This window comes from Lontra canadensis, unplaced genomic scaffold, assembly GCF_010015895.1.
Source record: "Lontra canadensis isolate GAN:19392208 unplaced genomic scaffold, GSC_riverotter_1.0 scaffold45, whole genome shotgun sequence".
Classification (NCBI taxonomy): Eukaryota; Metazoa; Chordata; class Mammalia; order Carnivora; family Mustelidae; genus Lontra; species Lontra canadensis.
In genome coordinates, this window is record NW_022631039.1 from 444,306 (window position 1) to 470,777 (window position 26,472).

Genomic DNA, 26,472 nt, shown 5'->3' on the forward strand with positions numbered 1-26,472 from the left:
ATGGGGGCACCTGGATGGCTCAGTTGGTAGAGCATGGGACTCTTGATCTCAGTGTTGTGAGTTCGAGCCCCAGGTTGGATGTAGAGATCACTTAAAAACAAAATCTTGGGGGAAAAAAAGAAGAATACAGAACTACGAAAAATTGCTGGGTCAAAAAGGTGCTCCAAATGGAATCACGAGTCTGTGAAATCATACAACTTAGATATATTTTTAAAATAAAAAAATACTAAATAATTATAGTTACTTTCAAAAAGGAGATCTTAAATTAAGAGGATAAGATTCTAATAGTGTAAATGAGCTTGGCTCAGAAAGCAAACCAAACAATGTATCCAAGATTCTGTCTATAAAAGTAAAGACATTACATCTTTAATATTAAGGAAAAAGGCTATAAAAAATTCATTCTCAGACATGGTTTTAGTAAAAGCTCATTTGTGCTACTTTGTGGGTCCACAATAAAGTTCCATGGGTTTGTGCACTTTCCAGTATTACTCACTGGCCACTTCCAAAGAAAAAGAGCCATTTAATACACTGAACTGCCCACCAGTGTTGCTACGTAAACGGTATACTCCTGCTTGTCACTCACTGTATGGAGGATCATCCGGTTTGGTCTTCCTTTGCTTCACGTTCTTCTAAAGCTGACCTCACAGCCAGGTACTTGGATAAGGGATCAACAGTGGCTTTATCTTGTCTGTGCTCTATCATCTTCTTCTATCAGTGGGGGTGAGACCTGAATACTTAGTCCGTTCACTAGCACTATCCAGTACTGGACTGACTGCCACTGTTGCATTGCTGTTACCAAGCTCACACTAGGAATCATCAGATGTCTTGGTCCGTTTGGTACTAGGTCCTGCTAACAGTGAGAACTGCCACCACTGGCTTCGGCTCCACTCCCATTTTTCAGGCGGTTGTTTCTTGCCTCGCTGTACTCTGTGCACGGCCTGTATCTTCAGTCCTTCCTCAGTGCTGTCACCTAGTGCTTGCTGATTATCATGCTTGCTGATGCTGGCTAGTTCTCTCTTGATGAAGTATGAGATCATCAAACTCTCTTGAGAGTATACTCACCACGACTTGGATAAATTTGGCTGATATGTGCATCAGTGTTTGGGCTGGCCTTAGTGATCTTTTAGAAACTAGCTTTTCCCCACAGGGAGGATATTCTCTGCTTGCTTGCTTTAAAGACTTATTTATTTACTTTAGAGAGAAAGAGAGGGAGAGCACAAGTGGGAGGGGCAGAGGGAGAAGGAGAGAGAATCCCAAGCAGACTCCAAGCTTAGCATGGAGCCTGACTTGGGGCTCGATCCCAGGACCCCGAGATCGAGACCTGAGCAGAAACCAAGAGTCGGACACTCAGCCAACTATTCCACTTGGGCACCTCAGGACATTCTTCATTGCCACTTCCAAGGGCTGTAATAATGCAATCTGCACAGACATGGTGTAAACACTCTTTTGAAGTCATGGTGTTCTTCAACATATCCAAACAAATCAGGCACAATAATTCACTGTGTAGACTTGGAGATGAAACCACACTTTCTAAGCCATCTATTATTGCCTCCTTAGGTGTTCATTGTAATTCATATAAACTGAGTTCCCATATTCTGCTTAATGGTTGAGTTCCATTTGTCTGCATAGCCTGAGACGTTGTGGCTCCTGCCCCAAGCCCAGGACTTGCTGGCCTCGGCCAGACTCAGATTCAGGTACAAGGTGCACCTTAATGAAAAGTGGCCTTAAATGAAAGTCAGTGCTAGATCTGGTGTCTGAAATTTAGGAAAAGCTAAGAGGCATCTACTCATTTTTTTTTTTTTTTACCCAGAAGACTATTTGATAACTGACTTCCAAATCCTGTATCTATAAGAATCATTAAGAGTCTGAAGGATAACTTAAAATTTTCAACTAAACTACACTGAAGTAATACTCATGAATTTGGGGATTTGTGAAGGTCTCAGGACTGGACCTGTGAATGCCAAGAATCTACCCTCTGTCCAAATCCTAAAGTTGCCTTGTCACAGAGACAGCATTTTATAAAAACCTTGTCATTAACCATTGCCTTGCTTCACTGGCAGGGTAATCATTGAGCCATTCATTTGTGCTTTAGTGTCACTGCCATAGGAGGCTCAAACAAAGGTGAGATATTTTTATAGTCTTTGCTTCCCCATCCAGGAAGTCTCTGTGTTCTGAGTTTTCACTCCCCATCCTTAGAAGGTTCCTGATGGCTTTTATGCTGCAAACCTGGGGAAAGAGGAGTGCAAGTGGTATTGGAAGATAACGTAAGAGATGCCCGGTTAAATTTGGATTTCAGATAAACAACTGATAATTTTTTAGTATAAGATCCCCCATTATTTGTTTATCTGACCTACAAATTTAGCAGCACACTCTGTATTTATATTTGCTCAATTTGACAATCCTAAGTGGAGGATAAAATTTATAGTTCCAGGAGCCCTTACCCTGCTTCCCTGCCCCATAACGCTTTTGTTTGGGAGACTACAAACCAGCTCAGAGAGACCATTGAGGATGGAGGAAGTGCAATGGCAAACTCAAGAGTTGGAGTTTGGGGGATGGCTCTGGGGTTGGGTTCAGTGAGGGTCCGAGGCCTGTGCTTTACTGCCTTGAGACTCCTGAGAAAGTCCAGCCCACCCAGGGAGCTGGCAGTGGGGGTGGGTGGACGCTGAACCGAGTGGTGGCCGGAGAGCCATATGGCCCAAAGCCCTGCCAAATAACCTTACACTGCTGTGTAAGACAGGGAGCAACAGGGGCAAATGGGGTTTGTTTGACACATTTCAAGTGACTGGCTCAGAGTAAGTGCTTTAGGGAGCATTTAGAACAAATAAAGTAATATGTTTCTTGAATTTCCACAGCAAATATCAAAATAATACTCACTGTATTTCTTTTTTTTAGATAAAGATTTTTTTTATTTATTTGACAGAGAGAAAGATCACAAGCAGGCAGAGAGTGCGAGGAAGGGAAGCAGGCTCCCCGCTGAGCAGAGAGCCCGATGTGGGACTTGATCCCAGGACCCCGAGGTCATGACCAGGGCCGAAGGCAGAGGCTTAACCACTGAGCCACCCAGACGCCCCAAAATAATACTCATTGTATTTCTAACAAAGAAGTTTCTTTTGGTCCTTCCTGTCCCAAGTGTCCGGGGATTTGCTCTCTTAGGACATAGCTACTTTGGCACCAGGCATAGCAGTCCCAAAATCCTATAGCACCAATTTTACTGTCCAAACTACAGAAAAGTACATACTATTTGAGCACCACAGAAATAGCACAGCGCCATCTAAAAACGGTTTCAGCCTGTTTTTAAAGCATTCTCCACACAGTATTTTAGCGCAGCTGAGATATTTGGAGATTCCCTTCGAGGTTTGTGGTGAGGAATGTGACAGTATTTTTCAGTTTATTCAGCCGAATCACTACATGATTAATAATGCAAATCATTCCTGTACCTCTAGGTATATGTGTGATTTCAAACACAGTGGATTCTTTTTTTTTTTTAAGATTTTATTTATTTATTTGACAGACAGAGATCACAGGTAGGCAGAGAGGCAGAGAGAGAGGAGGAAGCAGGCTTCCCGCTGAGCAGAGAGCCCCATGTGGGGCTCGATCCCAGGACCCTGGGATCATGACCTGAGCCGAAGGCAGAGGCTCAACCCACTGAGCCACCCAGGCGCCCCCAAACATGGTGGATTCTTAAGATGGACTGTGAAGAATGGAGATGGAATGTTCTTCCTCTGCTATGAGCAAGTCTCCCAGAAGGAGGAGTTGGATGGTGAAGTTCATTCAGCCTCTCCGAGCTCCAGTTTCTCATTTGAGCTCAGACTTAAATACCACTAAGGTTCTTTCCAATATAAAGAGAATGCTATTGGCTATTCAAAGGCCTGGATTTTAGTCCTGGCTTTGCCAGTTATCAGCTGTGTGACCTTGGGAAAATTATAAAACCTCTTTCAACCTCTGACTTCTCACTTGTAAAATGGAGATAATAATACTTCCCAGGTTGTTCCAAGGGTCAAATAAACCAATTTATGGTGTAATACTTTCTAATAAACTATGAAGTAATACATTAATGCAGAGGTATCAATTTTCATTTTTAGAGTAGCTGATCATAGGGGTGCCTATGGCTGGCTCAGTGGATTAAGCCTCTGACTTTTGGTTCTAGCTCAGGTCATGATCTCAGGGTCCTGAAATGGAGCCCCTTGGCACACTTTGAGTGCTCAATGCAGAGCCTGCTTGAGATTCTCTCTCTCCCTCTGCCCCTCCCTACCACTCAGGCTAAATAAATAAATAACACCTTTTTTAAAAAAAAGAGTAGCTGATCATAAAGCAAAATAAAACAAAACAGTTTTTTTGGTGGTTTTGGTTCTTCAAAAGTCATGAAGACTGGAAAGTTATAAATGTACTTACTGGGCCTTTACAGCAACGACACTCAGTTTAAAATATTCGTGACTCATAGTGTACAAAATGGTGCACTCTGGGAATGCTTGGCCATGGCGAAGGACCAGAGCCTATCAGCTCTGACACAGAGGGGCACTGAGCGGACACTGAGGAACCGCTGGGGGCTCCTTGGAGCACTGGTTTCCAGCAAGGCACAAAACATGACACATCTGGTGGCTATGAAACATTTTGCTTCATTGGACTTAAAAAAATCCTACTTCTCACTGGGGTGCAATCCCTAAAGATTCAAATTACATACAACAATTTTGATGGACTCTATCTAGAGTGTGTGGGGAGTGGAGGGAGGGAGGGATGGGATGGAGGGATGGGAATGGGATGGTTGGGAGGGAGGGATGATTTTAAGTAAAAAGAAATATGCTAAACTATTCCATGACCTGAGGAATTTAGGCATGCTGAAATGAAGTTCAAAGTGCCAGCACCATGGACTGACACTCATGGTAATGCATTTTGTTCTACCAAGAATCTGTAGACTGCTCCATGGGATCCCAGCATTCTTTAGAAGCTGCAGCGGAGCCAAGGGACAAGTCCCAAGGGTTTATTAGAGTTTGGATTTATGGGTTGGGTGGCATTATATAATATTGTAACTGTTTGGGACATATAGTTATTAATCCATGTCAATTAGTTAATTAATATTGAGTTATTAGTTATCAACTAATTGATTCAGCCTCTCATGGGAGCCTACTGTGTGCTAGGCTTTGTGCCAGGAGCTGGAAACACAAAGATTTGTCGGACTGGTCTTGACCTCAACTAGCTCATGGTGCAGTGCAGAAGAATGATATAACAAGAGATACTGCGCTTATAACTCAAGGTGTTAACTGCATACATCTGGATTCTACCACTTCTGTTTATTCTTTCTGAGTCTCAGTTCTTATCTGTGAAAGGGAGTAATAACACTTCCCTTACAGTATGTGAGCAGTTGTTTGTATAGATCCTGGCTTCCTGATATGTCCTTGTGCCCCTCCCCCACATGGAGAATGGCTTGGCTATGGGAGAAGGCTGTACTCTCTCTCTTTTTTTAAAATTTTTAAAGATTTTATCTATTTATTTAACAGAGAGAGAGGTAACACAAGCAGGGTGAGTGGGAGAGGGAGAAGCAGACTCCACACTGAGCAGGAAGACTGATGTAGGGCTCGATCCCAGGACTGGGATCATGACCTGAACCAAAGACAGACACCCAACAACTAAGCCACCCAGGTGCCCCATATGCTCTCTTTTTGAGGGACTGATTCCATATGGCTTTTTCAGGTTACAAGGAAGAGATGGGCAACCTGAAGACTAGGAGACTTCTTGTAAGGAAATCTAGTATCCAGCCAGCTACTCTGTTATTCTTGGGGTCTTTATTTCTCTCTCTGATTTCCATCATCACAAATCTTCTTTGGGTTTTGATTGGATCCATTAATCACCATTCAATGGAAGATCCACAACTGGAAAACTCGGTTAGATAGGAGAAGACTCACCATCCAATACAGAGGACCCAGCAAATGTGCAGACTCTGGCCCAGAGAAGTCTGTCTAGCATAGCTAGACATTTTTTCCAAAGGCCAATACGAATAAAGTCTGATATTTTTCTAAGTTTTAATTCTAGTTAGTTTTATTTTAATTCCATACAGTGTTATATTAGTTGTAGGTATACAATATAGTAACTCAACACTTCCATGCACCACCCGGCACTTATCACAACAAGTGTGCTTAACCCCCACCACCTTTTAACCCATCCCCCTATCCACCTACCCTCCAGTAACCAGTTTGTTCTCTGTAATTAAGAGACTGTTTCTTGCTTTGTCTCTCTCTCATTTTTTTCCCTTTACTGTGTGTTTTGTTTCTTAAATTCCACACATGAGTGAAATAATATGGTATTTGTCTATCTATGACTGACTTATTTCATTTAACATGATACTCTCTAGCTCCATCCATGTCATTACAAATAGCAAGATTTCATTCTTTTGTATGGCTGAGTAATACTCCATTGCATACACATATACCACACCTTCTTTATACATTCATCAGGGTTTTTTTAAAAGATTTTATTTATTTATTTCACAGAGAGAGATCAGAAGTAGGCAGAGAGGCAGGCAGAGAGAGAGGAGGAAGCAGGGTCCCTGCTGAGCAGAGAGCCCGATTCGGGGCTCGATCCCAGGACCCTGGGATCATGACCTGAGCTGAAGGTAGAGGCTTTAACCCACTGAGCCACCCAGGCGCCTCATATGCATTCATCAGTTGATGGACATTGGGCTCTACATAATTTGGCTGTTGTAGGTGATGCTGCTATTAACATCGGTGTGCATTTTATCCCTTTGAGTTAGTATTTTTGTATTTTTTAAAAGATTTTATTTATTTATTTGGCAGACAGAGATCACAAATAGGCAGAGAGGCAGGCAGAGAGAGGGGGAAGCAGGGTCCCCACTGCGCAGAGTCCGATGCGGGGCTTAATCACAGGACCCTGGGATCACGACCTGAGCTGAAGGCAGAGGCTTCAACCCACCAAGCCACCCAGGTGCCCCAGTATTTTTGTATTCTTTGGGTAAATACCTAGTAGTTCAATAGGGGTATAGGTAGTTCCATTTTTAACCTTCTGAGGAACCTCCGTACTGTTTTCCAGAGTGGCTGCACCAGTCTGCATTGCCACATCCTTGCCAATACCTGTTTCTTGTGTGTTGATTTTAGCCATTCTGACAGGTGTGAGGGGATACCTCATTGCAGTTTTGATTTGTATTTCCCTGATGATGAGCGGTATTGAGCATCTTTTCGTGTGTCTGTCGGCCATCTGTATGTATTCTTTGGAGAAATGTCTGGTCATGTCTTCTCACCATTTTTAAATTGGATTATTGATTTTTGGGGTGTCAAGTTGTGTAAGCTCTTTATATATTTTGGATACTAACTGACCCTATAGCATATATTTCATATGCAAGTATCTTTTCCCATTCTGATTGTTTCCCTCACTGCACAGAAGCTTTTTATTTTGATGAAGTCCCAATAGTTCGTTTTGCTTTTATTTCCCTTGCCTCAGAAGACATATCTAGAAAAATGTTGCTATGACCAATGTCAAAGAGGTTGCGGACTGTGTTCCCCTCTAGGATTTTAATGGTTTCTTGTCTCTTGTTTAGGTATTTAATCCATTTTGAAATTTTTTTCATATAAGAAAGTGGTCCAGTTTCATTCTTTTGCATGTGGCTGTCCAATTTTCCCAACACCATTTGTTGAAGAGATTGTCTTTTTCCCATTAGATATTCTTTCCTGCTTTGTTGAAGATTAATTGGCCATATTGTGGCCATTGATTGTGGGTTTATATCTGGATTTTCTGTTTTGTTCTATTGATCGGTATATCCATTTTTGTGCCAGTATCATACCGTGTTGATACTACAGCTTTGTGATATAATTTGAAGTCCGGAATTGTGATGCATTCAGCTTTGCTTTGCTTTTCCAAATTTGTTTTGAGTATTCAGGGTCTTTTGTGGTTCCATACAGGTTTTAGGATTGTTTGTTGTATTTCTGCAAAAAAAAAAGCTGTTGGTATTTTGATAGGGGTTGCATTAAATGTGTAAATTGCTTTGGGTAGTAGGGACATTTTAGCAATGTTTATTCTTCCAATCCATGAGCATGAAATCTTTCCATTTTTTGGTGTCTACTTCAGTTTCTTTCATCAGTGTTGTATAGTTTTCAGAGTACAGGTCTTTCACCTCTTTGGTTTGGTTTATTCCGAGGTATCTTGTTATTTTGGGATTGTTTTCATAATTTCTTCTGCTGCTTCATCTGAAGAGAAATGAATTTGTGTACATTGATTTTGTATCCTACAGCTTAATGAATTCACTTATAGTTCTAGCAGTGTTTTGGTAGAGTCTTTGAGTTTTCTGTATAGAATATCACGTCATGTGGAAATAGTGAAGTATTTACTTCTTCCTTACCAATTTGGTTGTCTTTTCTTTCTTTTTGTTGTCTGATTGCTGTGGCTGGAACTTCTAGTACTATGTTGAATAAAAGTGGTGAGATTTGGACATCCTTGTCTTCTTCCTGACCTCAGGGGAAAAGCACTCACTTTTCCTCAAGTGAGTATGATATCTGTTGTGGGTTTTTCATGTAAAGCCTTTATTATGTTGAGGTATTGTCCTCTAGACCTATTTTGTTGACGGTTTTTATCATGAATGGATGTTGTACTTTGTCAAATGCATTTTCTGCATGTATTGAAATGATCATATGGTTCTTATCCTTTCTTTTATTGATCTGATGTATCATTTCGATTTATTTGTGAATATTGAACCATCCTTGCAACCCAGGAATAAATCCCACTTGATCATGGTGAATGATTTTTTAATGTGTCGCTGGATAGTTTGCCAGTATTTTATTAAGAACTTTTGCAACTATGTTCATCACAGATATTGGCCTGTAATTCTTTTTTTTAATGGTGTCTTTATCCAGTTTTGGTATCAGGGTAATGCTGACCTCATAGAATGAATTTGGAAGTTTTCCTTCCTTTTCAATTTTTTGGGATAGTTTTGGAAGAATAGGTATTAACTGATCTTTAAAATTTTGGTATAATTCCCCTGTGAAGCCATCTGGCCTTGGACTTCTGTTTGTTGGGCGTTTTTTGGTTACTAACTCAATTTCTTTGCTGGTTATTGGTCTGTTCAAATTTTCTGTTTCTTCCTGTTTCAGTTTTGGTAGTTTATATGCTCCAGGAATTTCTTGATTTCTTCTATGTTGTCCAATTTGTTGGCATATAGTTTTTCACAATATTCTCTCATAATTATTTGTACTTCTGTAGTGTTGGTTGTTATTTCTCCCCTCTCAAATGTGATTTTATTTGAGTTCTTTCTCTTTTTCCTTGACAAGTCTGACCAGAGTTTTATCAATTTTATTGCTTTTTTTTCCCCAAAAAAGCCTACTCCTGGCTCCTTTGATGTGTTTTATTATTTTTTTAGTTTGTATATCATTTATTTCTGCTGTAATATTTATTATTTCCTTCCTTCAGCTTGTTTTACATTTTCTTTGTTGTTCTTTTCCTAGCTTCTTTAAATGTAAGGTTAGGTTGTTTATTTGAGATTTTTCTTACTTGTTGAGGTAAGCCTGTAGTGCTATAAGCTTCCCTCTTAGAACCACTTTTGTTGCATCCCAGAGGTTTTGGACCATTGTGCTTTCATCTTTATTAAGGCTGCCATTCTCCAAAAAGTGCAATAAGAGGCAGTGTAAACGACTTGTAAGCTTCTGGCTGTAAGACACAGACTTGAGAATAGAACAGTTTGTTGATCTGGGGACATTCACAATAGCTACTCAAAATTGTTCACATAAAATATGCTTTACATACATAAAATATGCTTTTATGTTCACATAAAATATGCTTATGCCTTATTTTATCTTCACAGCAACCCCAGGAGAGTGAGGATTATTAGATTTAAGAGACAAGATAATTGGGGCTTACAGATCTTAATGAAATTGTTTCAGTTCTAGAACCAGGATATGATGTAGTAAATTCTGTGGGACTCCCAAGCTCCTGTGACGTCATGGGGACTTTGTCCTCTGGGACCTAAACAGAAAACATTTTCTGAAGTCAGTACCAGCACTAGTTATATTTCTTATCACACTGGTTTATTTTTACCTTTAGGGCATAAAGGGAATTGCTTATTTTGTTCCCTTCTTCATAGTGGCTAATGGAAAGCTTATAGTCAAAACTGTGGCCCTGAATATCAAGTGTATAGGAATTCATGGCATAGATTTCATGTCCTAGCTTTACTTCCAGTCTCCTTGTTCCTTGCCTACCATTATTTTCTCTTTCTAGCACCATCCCCCGCAGCCTTAGCTTGTTGACATGTTGTGTGTATCTTTGTGAACCACCTTAAATCCTTTCTGTTTCAAAGTTGGGCATCAACGAAAACTTCCTAGTAGGTGCTTATTACATCATGATGATGACTATGATCTCAAGAGCTTCCACCTATAACTCTGAGCCACTCATTCCATGGCCACACCCAGAGTCACACCTTTGAATGGACCTGTTTCTTCACTCCAGCCTTGAACTCTAATCTTATTTTCTGCAAATCCCTTCCTCCCTGACTCCTTTATCCCACAAACTCTTCAACCTTCTTGACATCTTTAGTGCCTTGACCTGGCCCATTAGTTTCCTCCTGGTCTCACTCCCTTTCCTAACCAAACTTCATCTCATGAGCCAGCACTCCTCTCTTCCTTGGTCCTCCTGAGGCCCCTGAGAAACCTGACTATGGCTGTAAAAGACACAAACATCAGCCTACCTTCCAGGCTTTGTGTTTCCTTGGCCTATTCAGAGAGCCTTCCCTGGGACCCTGATGAGCTATCTCTCCAGTTACTCACATGGCCTACCTTGAAAGACCTCTGTTCTTCTTGAGTCCTTCTGCAGTGAACATTTTTCAATGAGTTCATTTTATCCTTGTGGCCACAATGATTTGTTCAAGGATGTGCATGAGACCAAATTGGTCCAGTGAGAGAGCTTGGCTCTTATAAGAAATTCTAGTCTCCAACCTGCTGATTAGCACCCTTAATTTCATCTGTACCCTTAATTCCCCCTTCCTGTGAAGACACACTCCCTAATTTCCATTCATTCATGAGAGGAGCACCTCCCCTAGGTTTAGGGAATTAGGGAGGGTGCTCAGGAGAAAGTGATGTCAAAGCTGACAAGATTCAGATGAGCAGAAGCTAGCCCAGTTGCGAGTAAGTGGTTTAAGAAGAGTGTTCCAAACAGAGGGCATAAAACACTCCAGGGTCTCCCTGAAGAGAGAGTATGGGTCATCTGGGGGGCAGAGAAGAGATCTTGTTGACTTAGACAACAGACAAAATGGAGAGAGGAAGACAGTGATGATGCTTTGTAAGGTAAGACTGTTGAGTTTGGACTTTATCCAGGAGACAAGGGAACACTATTTAAATGGGGGAGTGACATGATCAGATTCATGGAGTAGAACCATTCCTCAGGCTGCTGTGCAGAGGAGGCATTGATAGGAACAGATGGCTCAGAGACCCCAACAGGGGAGAGGCAGGGAAGATGGAGAAGGTGAATGGGTTTGGGAGATCTGAGGAGGCAGAATCATGAGAGTTGGTGAACAGAGTTAAAGGTAATGCTTAGGCTTCTTGTGAGCAACAGGCGCTTCTGTTTATGCTTTTTATTGAGATAAAAGTGCAGAAATAGGTCATGTTTTGGGGAAGTGTTATAATAAGATGCTTTTTGGACATGTTAAATTTGAGATGCCTGTGACCATCCTAGGGTGGGTTCTAGTAGATAAATATGTGAAGTTAGAGGCTCACAAGAGAAGTATAGAATAGAGAATCATATTTTGTTGTGATCATCAAATAGATGAACACCATGAGAGGGGGTGATTTCATCTAGGGAGAGGTGGTGGAGAGAAAAGAAAAGAGGTCATAGGGTAAGGAGTACAAATGCTGGAGGGGTTGGAAAGGCAGGGTAGGCCTCTGGTAATCAGAGAGGCCAGCTTCCTTTCCCTTCCTGCCGACCCCGTGACTCCTTTCCTTCCCTTCTTTGCTTCTTTCTTTTCCCTTTCCTTCTTCCCTTCGCTGCTTTCTAATTCAATTTAGGCTTGACAAGACCAAATGAGGTTGTCATGGTGGCCTGTCTAAGGAAAGCATGAGAGTGGGGTGGCAGGGACACCCTAGTGGTGTCCAGTGGTGGCTCCATGGAAGGGATTAAGCTCACAGAGACATGGATATATTAGGGACACTGGGAACCATGTTTCTTACTTTTGAAGATTGGTACAGAAATGGAAAGGGGGAACTAGAATGAGCCCTGTGTTGTTGGTTTGGAATTGGAACTGTTGGTGCAAATTCATGCTTTATGATGTAGAGAGAGATGTAAGTATAGATATAAAAGTGTGTGTCAGGGAGTGGTAGACATACAGTTATATCCTGTGCTGTCCCAAGAAGGCCTGGGAGCAGTGACACCTAACAGCAATGAGCATGCCTATTGCCCAGATCAGCTTCTAAATACTACTCCCCACAAAAAGTAAAACAGAGCTCCTTGAGAAATGATGAATTTGACAAGGCTTGGGCAGAGAATGTATAAGACGGAGCTGGAAAATTTTGTTGTGAAGAAAATGTTCAAATAACAATGGGAACATGTCAAAAGACACAGAAGGGAGGGTGCTGGCATGGCTCAGGTGGTTAAGCATATGACTCCTGATTTTGGCTCAGGTCATGGTCTCAGGGTTATGAAATCAAGCCCCATGTAAGGTTTCTCGCTCAGTGAGGAGTTGTTTGAGATTCTCTCTCTCCCTCTCCCTCTGTCTATCCCCCGCAACTTGCACTTACTTTCCTGCTCTCTCGATATATAAAATAAATAAATAAATCTTTTAAAAAAAATGACACAGAAGGTAATTTGAAGGAGCTCGCACTTGCCAGATCTGGGACAATTTGACTATCAAAGTAAATGATGATAATAACTCGTTAAAACCAATTGAAAAATATAGACATTCATGATCTAAATAGTGAACAAATAAACTCTTCTTCACATAATGAGGTGTTGATTACCAAACACAGAGAAAAACAAGAGGGGCTAGAGATGGGAAAGAGTCAAACAAGTATAGTGGAAACCAAAAGAAAGAATTGTATTGGGAGAGCAAGGATGGTCAAGTACATTGACTATTCCTGACAGAACAAGCAAGGTAAATTCTAGAAAGGGTCTGGCAGATCAGGGCCTATGGAGGTCACTGGCGAGAACTGACTGGGTGGGTTGAAGAAGGAATGGGAAGTGAGAGAGCAGAGACAGGAACACAGACAACTCAATGAAGAAATCTGGCTGTGAAGTGGAGGAAAGAGGGGGGATAGCTACAGAGGAACAAACTGAGTTTAGGGAGGGCTTTTTGAAATGGAAGAAACATGAGTAGTTTAAATGCGAATGGGAAGGAACTGAAAAAGAGGATGGATTAAAGATACAGGAAAGTGGGAAAACATTTGATGTAAGGTTCCAGAAGGTGAGACGGGGTCCACCAGATGGGATATTAAGGCTTGCTTTATAGCCTAAGTGAAAAAGATGAAATAACAGACAGTAGGTAGATTTAGGAGCAAAAAGTTGAGGAAGTTTCTGTCTGATGGTTTCCAAATTTTTGTGAAATAGAAGATGGAGTCATTTTCTGCAAGTGAGGGGCAGACTCCTGGGGCTAGGGACATGAAGAACACAGAGAAGCATCCAGAGGAACAGGGGAAATGAAAAATTGGCTAAAGGAGTGCCTGGCTGACTCAGTCATTAAGTGTCTGACTTCAGCTCAGATCATGATCCCAGGGTCCTAGGATGGAGCCCCACATTGGGCTTCCTGCTCCGCAGGAAGCCTGCTTTTCCCTCTCCCACTCCCCCTGCTTGTGCTCCCTCTCTCACTGTGTCTCTCTGTCGAATAAATAAATAAAATCTTTTTTTAAAAAAAGAAAGAAAAGCTGGTTCAAGACATGCAGACCACTTCTTGGAAGCATCAAGGGTCCAGCGGAGCGTGGCAATCTTGAAGCTATGGTGGCTCCAACCTGTGTGGTTATGATGGTCTTTCTCCCATCCCCCTCAGACTGAGTCTACAAACCTGGAGGACCCAACTTCCATTCTCTTCCTTCTAATCTGCTTTTCTTCCTTCTTTCCTTGGCAGGTGGAGATGATGTATCATGTACCGGTTACCAACTGATTGCCTCTAAGTTCCAAATTCACCCTTCAAGGCCTGCTCTGTGAACATGGAAGTGCATCCTTCTTTTGCCAGCTGACGCAATATGAAACGCTGTCAGTAGAGGATGCTAGAGAAACAGTGCAAGAGCAAGGGACTTTTTTTTTTTTTTTTTTTTTTTTTTTTTTGGGGGGGTCTGGTTCTGGTGTACTGATGTCCACAGGTAGAGAGCTTCCCAGCACCCGGTCCCAGCAGTGCACAGTGGTTAGAGGCACCTAATAGTCAGCACATTTCCCCAGTACTCCACTTGAGTGGTTTTATAGTGGAGCACCTCCAGTAAGATATCTCTTAATTAATAGTTTAACGTAGGACCCTGAAGGATAGGGACACATGGGTGGCTCAGTCAGGTGTCTGCCTTCTGTTCAGGTCATGATCCCATGGTCCTGAGATCAAGCTCCACATCAGGTTCCTTGCTCAGTGGGACCCTGCTTCTCCTTCTGCTTGTGCTCTCTCTCTCCAACAAATACATAAATAAAATCTTAAAAAATAAAAAAAAAGACCCTGAAAGATAGATTTCCAGCAAGTTCCAAAGGGCAAATTTCTAGCAACTCCACTACAATGACTTCTCTGCCTTCAATAATGCACAACTGTGCCTCCTCCAAAAGGTCTGGATCTCAGCCCTGGGGACAGGGGATCCTTCCCTTGGGCACTGTATATCGACACAGGGATAGAAACTACTCCCGATATCGGGCTACTCTTGCATTCTTTAAAGTTCTTTTTACTTTTTGCTAGCCAGTCTCTCATTACTCTGATCCTGTTATAATAATTTTTTTATATTAAACTTTACCTGTTCAACTTCTCTGTGGTTTATGTCTCCTGATTAGATCCTGACAGACACAGAACTGGTATCAGGAGTCGTACCGGGTGATAGACCCACAAAGGGGATTTGATGACGAGTTTGGTCATGCTTTCACTCTTGTGCAGTGCTGTTCTTTGTCAGTGGAAATTGGGATACAGGTAATTTATGACATGAAGTGACATCACAATTAATCAAGCTATCACTTGTTGTTTATTGTGGTGAAATGTCAACTGAAACAAATGCCTTGGAGGCTAAGCGACTGTGGCACTTGACCTTTATGACAGTAATGATGACTAGGGAGACTATGGTGTGGAATGGATGCACTTGAGCACTTCCAGAGTGAAAAACAACAATCTCAAGTCTTTAACACTCAGCTTAAGTCATGGTCTTTGAACCCAAGAGTTGCCATGACAGCCTTGAAAGAATTCCTTATTTCTTGTATCTCTAGGGCTATTTTTGAAAATTGAATACAAATTTAAGAATGTGGGTTGCTGAATTACAACAAGAATTTACAGTCTCACCAAATGAAAGCAAAAAATTCCCATGTGAAACTAGGGAATAAAAGTTGGGGCATCACTTGGTTAAGAATGGGACCCTAAAACTTGGAATAGGAACATATATTTGGACCCAGATGAAACTGCAAATCTTTCAAGGAACCTGAGAAGCCAAAGGTGAATTATACATTATTACTAATTTATTGTTTCTCAACTCAAAGTCGTTCCTCATTGCCTGCTCTGTAGAAATAAAGATGGGCCCTTTAAATAGGTTTCCTTGGCCAGCTGTTATGATGTTCAGCTTTGTCAGTAGAGGGTGAAAGAAAAGACATTGAAAGAAGTTTTTCTTCTTGCTTCTGATCTGTTCCTGTTGGCAGACTTCTATGATATGGGCAGTTTCTCTGGTATCCAGCTCCTGCCTCATGACTTCCATAGCCTGGGTGCTGATTCCACTGGGTCACAGAGGCTAGAAACCTGAGAGTCATATGAAACTTCTCTGTTTCCCTTGCTGTCCTATATATTGATCATCAGGTCAAGTTGATTCTGTCTGCTGAATATTTCTCATCCTCTAATCCCTTTGTCCCTATCCTCAGCCCCCTCTCAATTCCCATTCCCACTGCTTCAGCTGAGGCCTCACTTGGAGGATTTGGATAGCTCTTAACCTAGAGCTTCTGCCTGTATTTTCTCCTCAGTTAATTCACTCTCCACAATTCGGACAGGGTGATTTTACTACAATAAAATCTGATCTCATCATCCCCTGGCTTAAATTCTTCAAATAGTTTCCCATTTTTCATAGCCGTGGTCTCCGTACTTCGTTCCCGCACCCGCATCAGGAAAATGTTTTTGGCCATGCAACCACAATACGCACATTAAGTTATATACATGTTCTACTCAAAATTATGAGTATAAAATATATACAAAAGGAGGAAAGAAAATGGGCAAAATAAAAGTTATTATAAATAGAGTTTCTTGTATTTTCTTTTTATGCCCAATAGTTATTTTTGGAATCTCTCAGGGAGTGTTTGCCTACTTCAAATACAACTAATTAATTAGACAAAAGAACTGCTTAGCTTAACATACAAAGCCCTCATGATGACTCTTCTTTGACTAGGCTAAAGACTTATGCCATCTTATTTACTTTTCAGTTGAAGTTGGAGACTTCTGTTTATGGTCCCATAGTCCTTTTTTCATATTTTTTCCATAGTGGTTTTCATCTCTGGCAGCTTCAGAGTCTCCACCTCAGAAGATTTAGAGGCAGAAATTGGGTGGAGGTGGTTGGATCTGGAGGGAGTTGTGGCTACCTGACTTGTCCTAAGTTCTGACTTAAATTATAGTGATTTATCCAGCATGACTTTAGTGAAGGGATATTGAAGACGATGAGGGTATTGAAGTTTCCTGACACCCACCCCTTGGCAAATCCCAAAGACTGGTACAGAGCTGTCAGGGTCTATTAAAAGAAGACTCATCAGAAAGGAAGAAAACCACAGCACACATGTGTGGTTCAAGAGTAATGGGCCAAAATCAAGGGAAAACTAATTCTAAGAGGCCTTCTCAGGCTGTTCCTCTCAGCACCCATCATCCTCCCGCCCACAGTCCTGTTAGACTTGTTAGAGAGGCAGACAGGACCAGACCCTGCCATAAGAACCATTTAGGACGTGTAGTGGAATGCCTCTCTAGGGTTTGGAACCAGAGAATTACATGGTCTGCTTCACGTCTCATATGCCCCACTCTGGCTATCTTCTGGTAACTAGATTTAGAGGGACAGGTGGTTAGCTTTGTGTGAATATTGTGGCAGTAGTGCGGCCTCAGGTGGGCCATAACCCTGGCAGTCATTGCTATAGGGGGCCCCAACGATGCCACAAGATATAATTAAGTTTGTGCCACATTGGAGGAAGATCCAATGGATTAGCCAAGAACACATGTGACACATGCCCTGAGCAGATCAGGATTTTATAGCAGATGGAGTTCCCAGAAAACAAGTGGGCAGGACAAAACCAATGACATTCTCCTAGGACCATGGCTGTGGCCTCATTTTTCATCTCCAGGCTAGCATTAACATGGTCTGGGAAGCATGGGTTACACCTTTATTGTCATTTGCATGAAGAATTCACTTTTTGATTTGCATATATATGAATGAATATGTGAGTATATTATATGTATATATCATCACACAAATGTTCAATGTGAAAGAGATATTTGAATGCCAAGAAATTGATAAACTTCCTTGGACTTTTGAAACCATTCTTAGAAAAAACACTAAAGAAGAAGAAAATATCATCAGTAATGAAAATGGACAGAGAGGACCATGAGTCAACAGTACTTTGCACTTCAACCACCTGCCAACAGAGCATCTCAAAGGGCTGGATATATCAGCATATCATACACTTCCACATAGATCAGAAGGCTGTGTCATTACTCCCTCTCTTAAGACTTAAGAATGACCCTTGTCAGGGTGAATTCAGCAGCAGCTATTTCCCAAATCACAGAGATATTGAGTAACAGCATTGGTCAGGAAATGGGTATTGCAGTTGACTTCTCATGACAAGTTCCTGGTCTGGGCAGATGGAATACTGCAGAAATATGCGTGTGTGTGAACACTCATGTGCACACAAGAGGGGGTGGGGATAAGGAGTTGAGCTTGATAAAACCTGCAGAAGGCAGGCCAAGTAGGAAGGACATTGGCTTTGGCATCAGGCAAGGTTCTGACTCTGTCTTTACTAGCAGAGTGACTCTAGAAAATTAACAAATACTCATAGACCTCAGTTCCCTCTTCTGGGTAATGAATTTATAATTCCTACTTGATGAGTTATATGTGGATTATATTAACCAATATGTGTAAAATATCTAGTATGTAATAGGAGCTGAGCAAATATTATTGTCTAACTTTCTTAATGACTCCTTAATTTAAAAAATTTTAGAATGACTACTATTTTTGTAAAAATAATTTGTAACTATATAATATTCAAGCCATATACAAAAGTACAAAGAAGAAAGTAACAAGTCATGAAATTTCCTACCACCATTAAAAAAACACCTGTTTTAGCATTATGTGATAATCATTTCATACATTTTCTGTACAAATACATAACTTAACAGGGAGATAGACAAATGGATTAAAAATAACTTTACAGAAACTGAGTCTGGGTGGTTCAGTCATTTGAGCCTCAAGCCTTGCTTTCAGCTCAGGTCATGATCTCAGGGTCATGAGATTAAGCCCAGCATCAGGCTCTAAGCTGATCCCTCTGATCCCTACTCCCTGCTCTCTCTCTCTCAAATAAATAAATAAATAAATAAAATCTTAAAAAAAAAAACTTTACATATTTTACATGTTTTTTTTTAAGATTTTATTTATTTATTTGACAGACAGAGATCACAAGTAGGCAGAGAGACAGGCGAGAGAGAGGAGGAAGCCGGCTCCCCGCTGAGCAGAGAGCCCGATGCGGGGCTCAATCCCAGGACCCTGAGATCATGACCTGAGCCCAAGGCAGAGGCTTTAACCCACTGAGCCACCCAGGTGCCCCCACATATTTTACATGTATTTTAAATATATATGTTAACTTTAATTTTGCTTAACAGAAGCAAATGAAACTAACGAAGGGGGATTTTCTGAATTTCAGATAAATGCTTATGCACAAATGAGATTTGTTTCTTCAAGATTCATTATATAAAAAAGATAAAGAAAGTATGATGATTCTTTTTAATGTGCACTTTCCATTTTAGCTCATATGTGCTTTATTTCCTGAGTTGGTGCATGTTTGAGAGCTTCTGCTTAATGATTTTATACTTGGATGACATCTTTATGAGTGGAATATTCTAGATTCCCTTCCTTTGAGCTATGATTCTAGTCTTCCTTCGAGCTATAACTTTAGTATCACCTGGCACTGGCTGTAGCTATGCATAGTTCTGGGGCTGGCTGAAGATTTTTCTCATGTGAAGGTCATGCTTTTCTGCCCAAAAGCCTGTGGAATGCTTTCTTTATCCTTGAAGTTCAATAGCTTAGCCAGGACTGGCTCCAGGCCAGTCATTCTATATTAATTTTTCCAGGTATATGGTGTGCCCTTTGACTGCTGATTACATTCCTTTATATCTCTGCAAACTTTTCCTGTTTCATTTTTTCATGTTCTCTACCTCAGGGCCACCAGTTAACAACCTGGATTCTTTCTTTCTTTCTCTCAAGATTGATTTTATTTATTTGTTTGTTTGTTTGCTTGTTTATGTGAAACAGAGAGAGAGTGAGCACAAGCAGGGTGAGAAGCAGGCAGAGGGAGAGGGGAAAGCAGGCTCCCCACTGAGTAGGGAGCCTGAGCCTGTTGAGGGACTCAGATTCCAGGATCTTGGGACCATGACCTGAGCCAAAGGCAGATGCTTAACTGACTGAGCCACTCAGGCACCCTGGATTGTCTCTTTCTAATTTCCATAATCAATAATTTTTAGGGGGTGCTTTAATCTATTTCTTTTATCCTCTGAATTCACTATGATTATCTCAAGATCAATTTTTATTTTTATTATTTTTAAGGATTTTATTTATTTATTTGACAGAGAGGGACAGCGAGAGAGGGAAAACAGCAGAGGGAGTGGAAGAGGGAGAAGCAGGCTCCTTACAGAGCTGGAGCCCGATGTGGGGCTCTATCCTGAGCCCTGGAATCATGACCTGAGCCAAAGGCAGACGTTTAATGACTGAGCCACCCAGGTACCCCTGATTTTTATTTTTATTTTTATTGAAGATTTTAATTATCTATTTGACAGAAAGAGAAATCACAAGTAGGCGGAGAGGCAGGCAGAGAGAGAGGAGGAATCAGGCTCCCTGCTGAGCAGAGAGCCCAATGCGGGGCTCAATCCAGGACCATGAGATCATGACCTGAGCGGAAGGCAGAGGCTTAACCCACTGAGCCACCCAGGTGCCCGCCCTGATTTTTATTTTTGACCATTTTGATTCTCTTCCTTGTTACTAATTGATTAGATTTTTAATGGAGGTATTTTGTCCTCTCTTTTTTTCCTTGGTTCTATAATCTTCCTTTCATCTCATTCTGTGTTGCTGTTTTCTTGTTCTTGTGCTCTTATTTTCCAATTCACCTGTAGTGCAAAGCACTTGTAGGGACGTTTTCTTCTAATTTTGGACTGTGTTTTCTTTCCAACATTGTCCTAAATATTTATTTCCAACATATGTCCTAAGATTAGTCTTCTTGTCTGTCTACATCCTTTGGCTAGATGATTTCTTCTAACCTTTGACTTTGGATGCTGTTTATATGTTAACAACTGGCATATTTATACCTTAAGAGTACACCTACCTCTTGAACTCAAATTAAATTTAAATAGATTCCTTGCTATTTCCTCTCGTATATTGAGAATGCATCTTAAAGCCAAATGTCTTATAGAGAACTCTTGGTTTTCATCTCCTGCCTCCCATTCGCTTGTTCCTCCCTCGGTGTTCTCCATCATAGTAAATGGCTCCACCAATACTCATCCTGTTGTTCAAACCAAAGGCCATCCTTCTCATGCCCCACATCCAGCCCATTACCCAATCCTGATATTTCTACCTTTCCAAATGTGACCTAGCATTCTGCATGTCTTTCATCTCCACCCCATTGTCATTTTTCCCCAGACACTGCCCTGACACTTAGCTGGCCTCCTTTCTTCCACCATTGCTCCCATACAATTTATTTTTCCACTCAGGAACCAGGATGTGCTGGTTTTAAGCATGTCTGCAAATTCTTTGACACTCTGTCATCAAGAGGTGAAACCTAGTTCTTTTTCCCTTGAATGTGGACTTAGTCACATGCCCACAACTTCCAAGCCCAGGTCATAAAAGATGATATAGCTTCCACCTGCCTCTCCTGGGACTGTTTGTCCTGCAACTCACTTGCCACTCCTTAAGAGAGCCCAGACCACATGGACAGGTTGTATAGACATGTTCTATCAGGCAGCCCCAGCTAAGGTCCCAGCCAACAGCCCACCAGATACTTGAGCCAGGAAACCTTAAGATGACTCCAGCCACAGTCAATATTTACAGGCAACTACATAAGAGACCTTGAGCAAGAACCACCTAGTTGAGTCCAGTCATCCCCCAGAATTGTGAAAATAATAATGAGTATTGCTGTTATTTTACACTACTAAGCTTAAAGTTGTTTGTTATAAAGCAATAGATAACTGATACACAGAGTGATTTTCAAATATAAATGATATTATGTCAGTCCTCCACTTGACAGCATTTAGTGGTTTAGATTTGAGTTTAAAATGAATAAAATAAAATAAAATAAATATAAAATAAAATATCAAATCCTAGATCTGGTTCTGCCTGCCATCTCCTAACCCTTCCCTCTCGCTCTTTGTGCTCTGGCCACATGGGTTTCTTTTCTGCTCCTGTAAATACCAAGTGCTTTCTCTACACAGGACCTTTGCACATGCTCTTCCTTGCATGAAATGAACATCTCATGCCATGGCTAGATCTTTCTCCTCTCTCATGCCTCAGCTCAAGCATGAGCTCTATGGAGTCTTTCTCATCCTGTCTAAAGAAGGAACTTATCCTCTTTCCCATCAATCACGCTCTTATTTCCTTCAGAACAGAGGGAACTAATCTCATTAAATCACATTAAAAAATAGTTTGTTATTTATTTTCTAAACTGCATGTTCTCCTCCCCAGATTAGAACATAAGCACCATATGACAGGAGTTTCATCTTATTCCTTCTCAGAACCTAGCATAGTGGTTGGCATACAGTAAGCATACAATAAATGTCTTTAGAATGAATGAGTACCGGGGGAAGGAGATTTTGGGATCTGCCACCTGTATACGAGAATCTTACCTACCATTGAAACATTTCATCTGGTGTCATTTCCTATTATTGAATTTAAACTAATTAAAAGGGAATAACCTTTTCCTGGTTGTTAATCAATTTCTTTCTTTCTTTATCAAGTACAAGATTCCTTCTCCCAGAAGGTGGGATAAATAAACAATAAGCACTAAAGATATGACGTGGGGTTGGGATACGATAAGTCTATGAAGAAAAATAAAGCAGGGCAAGGGGATAGAGAGTGAGGGGCCCTGTATAAACGGAAGGATTAGGAAAGATCTCTCAAGAGGTGCACTGAGCAAAGACTTGAATGAAGCAAGAAACGGAGTCAGGTGAAGATCTGAGTCTTCCAGCACGGAGAGCCGCAAGTGCAGGGTTCCTGAGAAAGGAGCCTGCCTGGCGTGTTTGAGGAATAGCAGGAAGACTAATGTGGCCAGAGCAGGAGAGATTGGCAGGATATGAGGACTGAGGGATAATGGGGGCCTGTCAGGAAGAGTTTCTGGACCCCTGATCATTCCAGGCCAAGTTTTGAGCAGGGCCTCTAAGAAAATATGACCCATCCTGAATCCCCTCATCTTCACATTCAGTGCCTGTGAAGGCCCAGTGGGGTCAGGCTCTGGAGGCTTCTTGGGAAATCATTGGCTTCTCAAATGAATATATATAGTTTTTCCGTTTGGATCATTTTTATTTAGTCTTTTTTAAAAATTTTATTTCATTTTCTCTGTGTTCCAAGATTCATCATTTATGCACGACAGCCAGTGCTCCATGCAATACGTGCCTTCCTTAATACCCACCACCAGGCTTACCCATCCCCTCACTCTCCTCCCTTCCAAAACCCCCAGTTTGTTTCTCAGAGTCCACAGTCTCTCATGCTCTGTCTCCCCCTCCAATTTCCTCCAATTTCATTTTTCCTTTCCTTCTCCCAATATCCTCCGTGTTATTCCTTATACTCCAGAAGTCAGTGAAACCATATGATAATTGACTCTCTCTGTTTGACTTATTTCACTCAGCGTAATCTCCTCCAGTCCCGTCCATGTTGATACAAAAGTTGGGTATTCATCCTTTCTGATGGAGGCATAATACTCCATAGTGTATATGGACCACATCTTCCTTATCCATTCGTCCGTTGAAGGGCATCTTGGTTTTTTCTACAGTCTGGTGACTGCGGACATTGCTCCTATGAACTTTGGGGTACAGATGGCCCTTCTTTTCACTGCATCTGAATCTTTGGGGTAAATACCCCGTAGCACAATTGCAGGGTCATAGGGAAGCTCTATTTTTAATTTCTTCAGGAATCTCCACACTGTTTTCCAAAGTGGCTGCACCAACTTGCATTCCCACCAACAGTGTAAGAGGGTCCCCCTTTCTCCACATCCTCTCCAACACATGTTGTTTCCTGTCTTGCTAATTTTGGCCATTCTAACTGGTGTAAGGTGGTATCTCAATGTGGTTTTGATTTGAATCTCCCTGATGGCTATGATGATGAACATTTTTTCATGTGTCTATTAACCATTTGTATGTCTTCTTTGGAAAAGTGTCTCTTCATGTCTTTTGCCCATTTTTAAACATGATTATCTGTTTTTTGGTTGTGGAGTTTGAGGAGTTCTTTATAGATTTTGGATATCAGCCTTTTCTCTGTAGTGTCATTTGCGAATATCTTCTCCCATTCTGTGGGTTGCCTCTTTGTTTTGTGGACTGTTTCCTTTGCTGTGCAGAAGCTTTTGATCTTGATGAAGTCCCAAGAGTTCATTTTTGCTTTTGTTTCCTTTGCCTTTGGAGACATGTCTTGAAAGATGTTGCTGTGGCTGATGTTGAAGAGATTACTGCCTATGTTCTCCTCTAGGATTTTGATAGATTCCTGCCTCACATGGAGGTCTTTTATCCATTTCGAGTTTATCTTTGTGTATAGTGTAAGAGAATGGTCAAATTTCATTCTTCCACATATAGCTGTCCAGTTTTCCCAGCACCGTTTATTGACGAGATTGTCTTTTTTCCACAAGATATTTTTTCCTGCTTTGTCAAAGATTATTTGATGATAGAATTGCAGGTCCATATCTGGGCTCTACTCTGTTCTACTGATCTATGTGTCTGTTTTTGTGTCAGTACCATGCTGTCTTGGTGATCACAGCTTTGTAGTAAAGCTTGAAATCAGGCAACATGAGTCCCTCAGGTCTGTTTTTCTTTTTCAGCATTTCCTTAGCAATTCTTTTCTGGTTGCATACAAATTTTAGGACTGTTTGTTCCAGCACTTTGAAAAATGTCAGTGGAATTTTGATTGGGATGGCATTGAAAGTGTAGATTGCTCTGGGCAGTATAGACATTTTAACAATGTTTATTCTTCCGATCCAAGAGCATGGAATGGTCTTCCATCTTTTTGTGTCTTCAGTTTCTTTCATGAGTGTTCTGTGGTTCCTCGAGTACAGATCCTTTACCTCTTTGGTTAGGGTTATTCCAAGGTATCTTATGGTTCTTGGTGTTATAGTAAATGGGATCAATTCTCTAATTTGCCTTTATATATTTTCATTGTTAGTGTATAAGAAAGCAACTGGGGGTGCCTGTGTGGCTCAGTGGGTTAAAGCCTCTGCCTTCCGCTCAGGTTATGATCTTAGGGTCCTGGGATTGAACCCTGCATCAGGCTCTCTGCTCAGAGGAGAGCCTGCTTCCTCCTCTCTCTCTGCCTGCCTCTCTGCCTACTTGTGGTCTCTGTCTGTCAAATAAATAAAATTTGTTAAAAATTTTAAAAAAAGAAAGAAAGCAACTGATTTCTGTACATTGATTTTGTATCCTGCCACATTACTGAATTGCTGTATGAGTTCTAGTAGTTTGGATGTGGAGTCTTTCAAACAAGACTATCTTCATTCATTCCTTTGATGCTGGAAACAATGGCCTGTCCCTCATCACACATCTGCTGCATCCAATTGCAAACTGAGTGGAATGTCTTTTAGCTCAGGAGTGTATGTTGTTCAAGAGTTCACACAAAGATAAATCATTGTTACAGGCTCCCAGGTGAAGTATATTGATTATGACTCAGAACTCCCCTTGGGCAGCTTTGGGTTTCTAAATAATGAATGTTCCCCCAACACCTCTTTTCCCAAGTTTGTCAATGAAACCCACACTTTGAGAGGGAGAAAGAAATTGGAAAGAGAGAAGGACAAGAAACCAATCAGACTGATTTGTATGAACACTGAGTTCCTTAAAATTGTTTTTTACTTTCTCTAATAAATTTCAATTGAACTTTTTCTCAGTTTCTTGGTTATGTGGTTTTTAGAAGTTTCCAAATGGCACTTTAATTGTTTTCCCTCTCAGTAAATTTGAACATTGAGTGTCTATTCTGTCACTGAATGAAGCAAATATTATACACTTGGGAAACCATTTTTAAATTACTGGATTATAGAAAGGAAGGGTACAAAGACTGGAGACAATGCAGAGGAGGGTGTCACTCTGGCTGCATCCCTCTGTTCCTTATCACCTCCTTAGTCTCCTATCCTCCGTGCCATCCCCCCCACCCCACCAAGGACTGCTCTCCCAGCATGCTTGTTATGTGGCCTGGTATGTACGGTAAGGAATTACCAAATGGGATATCCAAAAAGCATTAATTCTTGGTTTCACAGAGTTCATTTTATTTAACTGTTCTACTCGTAAAATTCATTAAATGTGTGCATCATCTGAGGGCTTCTGAATATCGACACTAACTGCTAAACACAATGATATTATTAGAATATTAAAACAAGCGTCATTTTGTAACTGTGAAGATAGGCAGCCAGGGTGAGTGAGTTGTCCATAATCTGGAAGGAGTCTGTCACCCATCTGGAGACCACACAGCCCTCTGCAGGTGCGTGGTTAGAGCACCTAACCAGGGTGTCAGTCCACCTAACTGGCTAGGTGCACGGTGGACTGGCTGCATAGTGGCATGAATTCCTCCTCTGTCACCTGCAAGCTCAGTGACTGATGCCGCGTGTCACACTGGCCATCTAACCTGGGGACCTGGGCCTTCTTTGGCTCTCCTTTCATGCTCCCCACTAGGTCTGCTTGCTCTCCAAGTCCTATTTGATGTACCTCAAGATCACCTCTCCCGTCTACCTCCCCTCTCCTTCAGCCCATGGCCACTGTATCAATCTCGCTATCATTTCTGGGCTAGAGCACTCCTACTTAGTGTCTTTTAAACTCCTTCTAATCAAAGAGAGCTCTTTACAAAATAGCTACATTTAGACACTTAGTATTACCATGCACTGCCTTGTAAGTGATCCGCGTAGCATTTCTGTGTGTTTAAAATGTGTAAG

General features: G+C 41.3%; 1 pseudogene; it reads right to left on the reverse strand.

Moving 5' to 3' along the window:
- Positions 1–425: 425 nt before the first annotated feature.
- LOC116876252 lies at positions 426–26,203 on the reverse strand (annotated as a pseudogene).
- Positions 26,204–26,472: the final 269 nt, after the last annotated feature.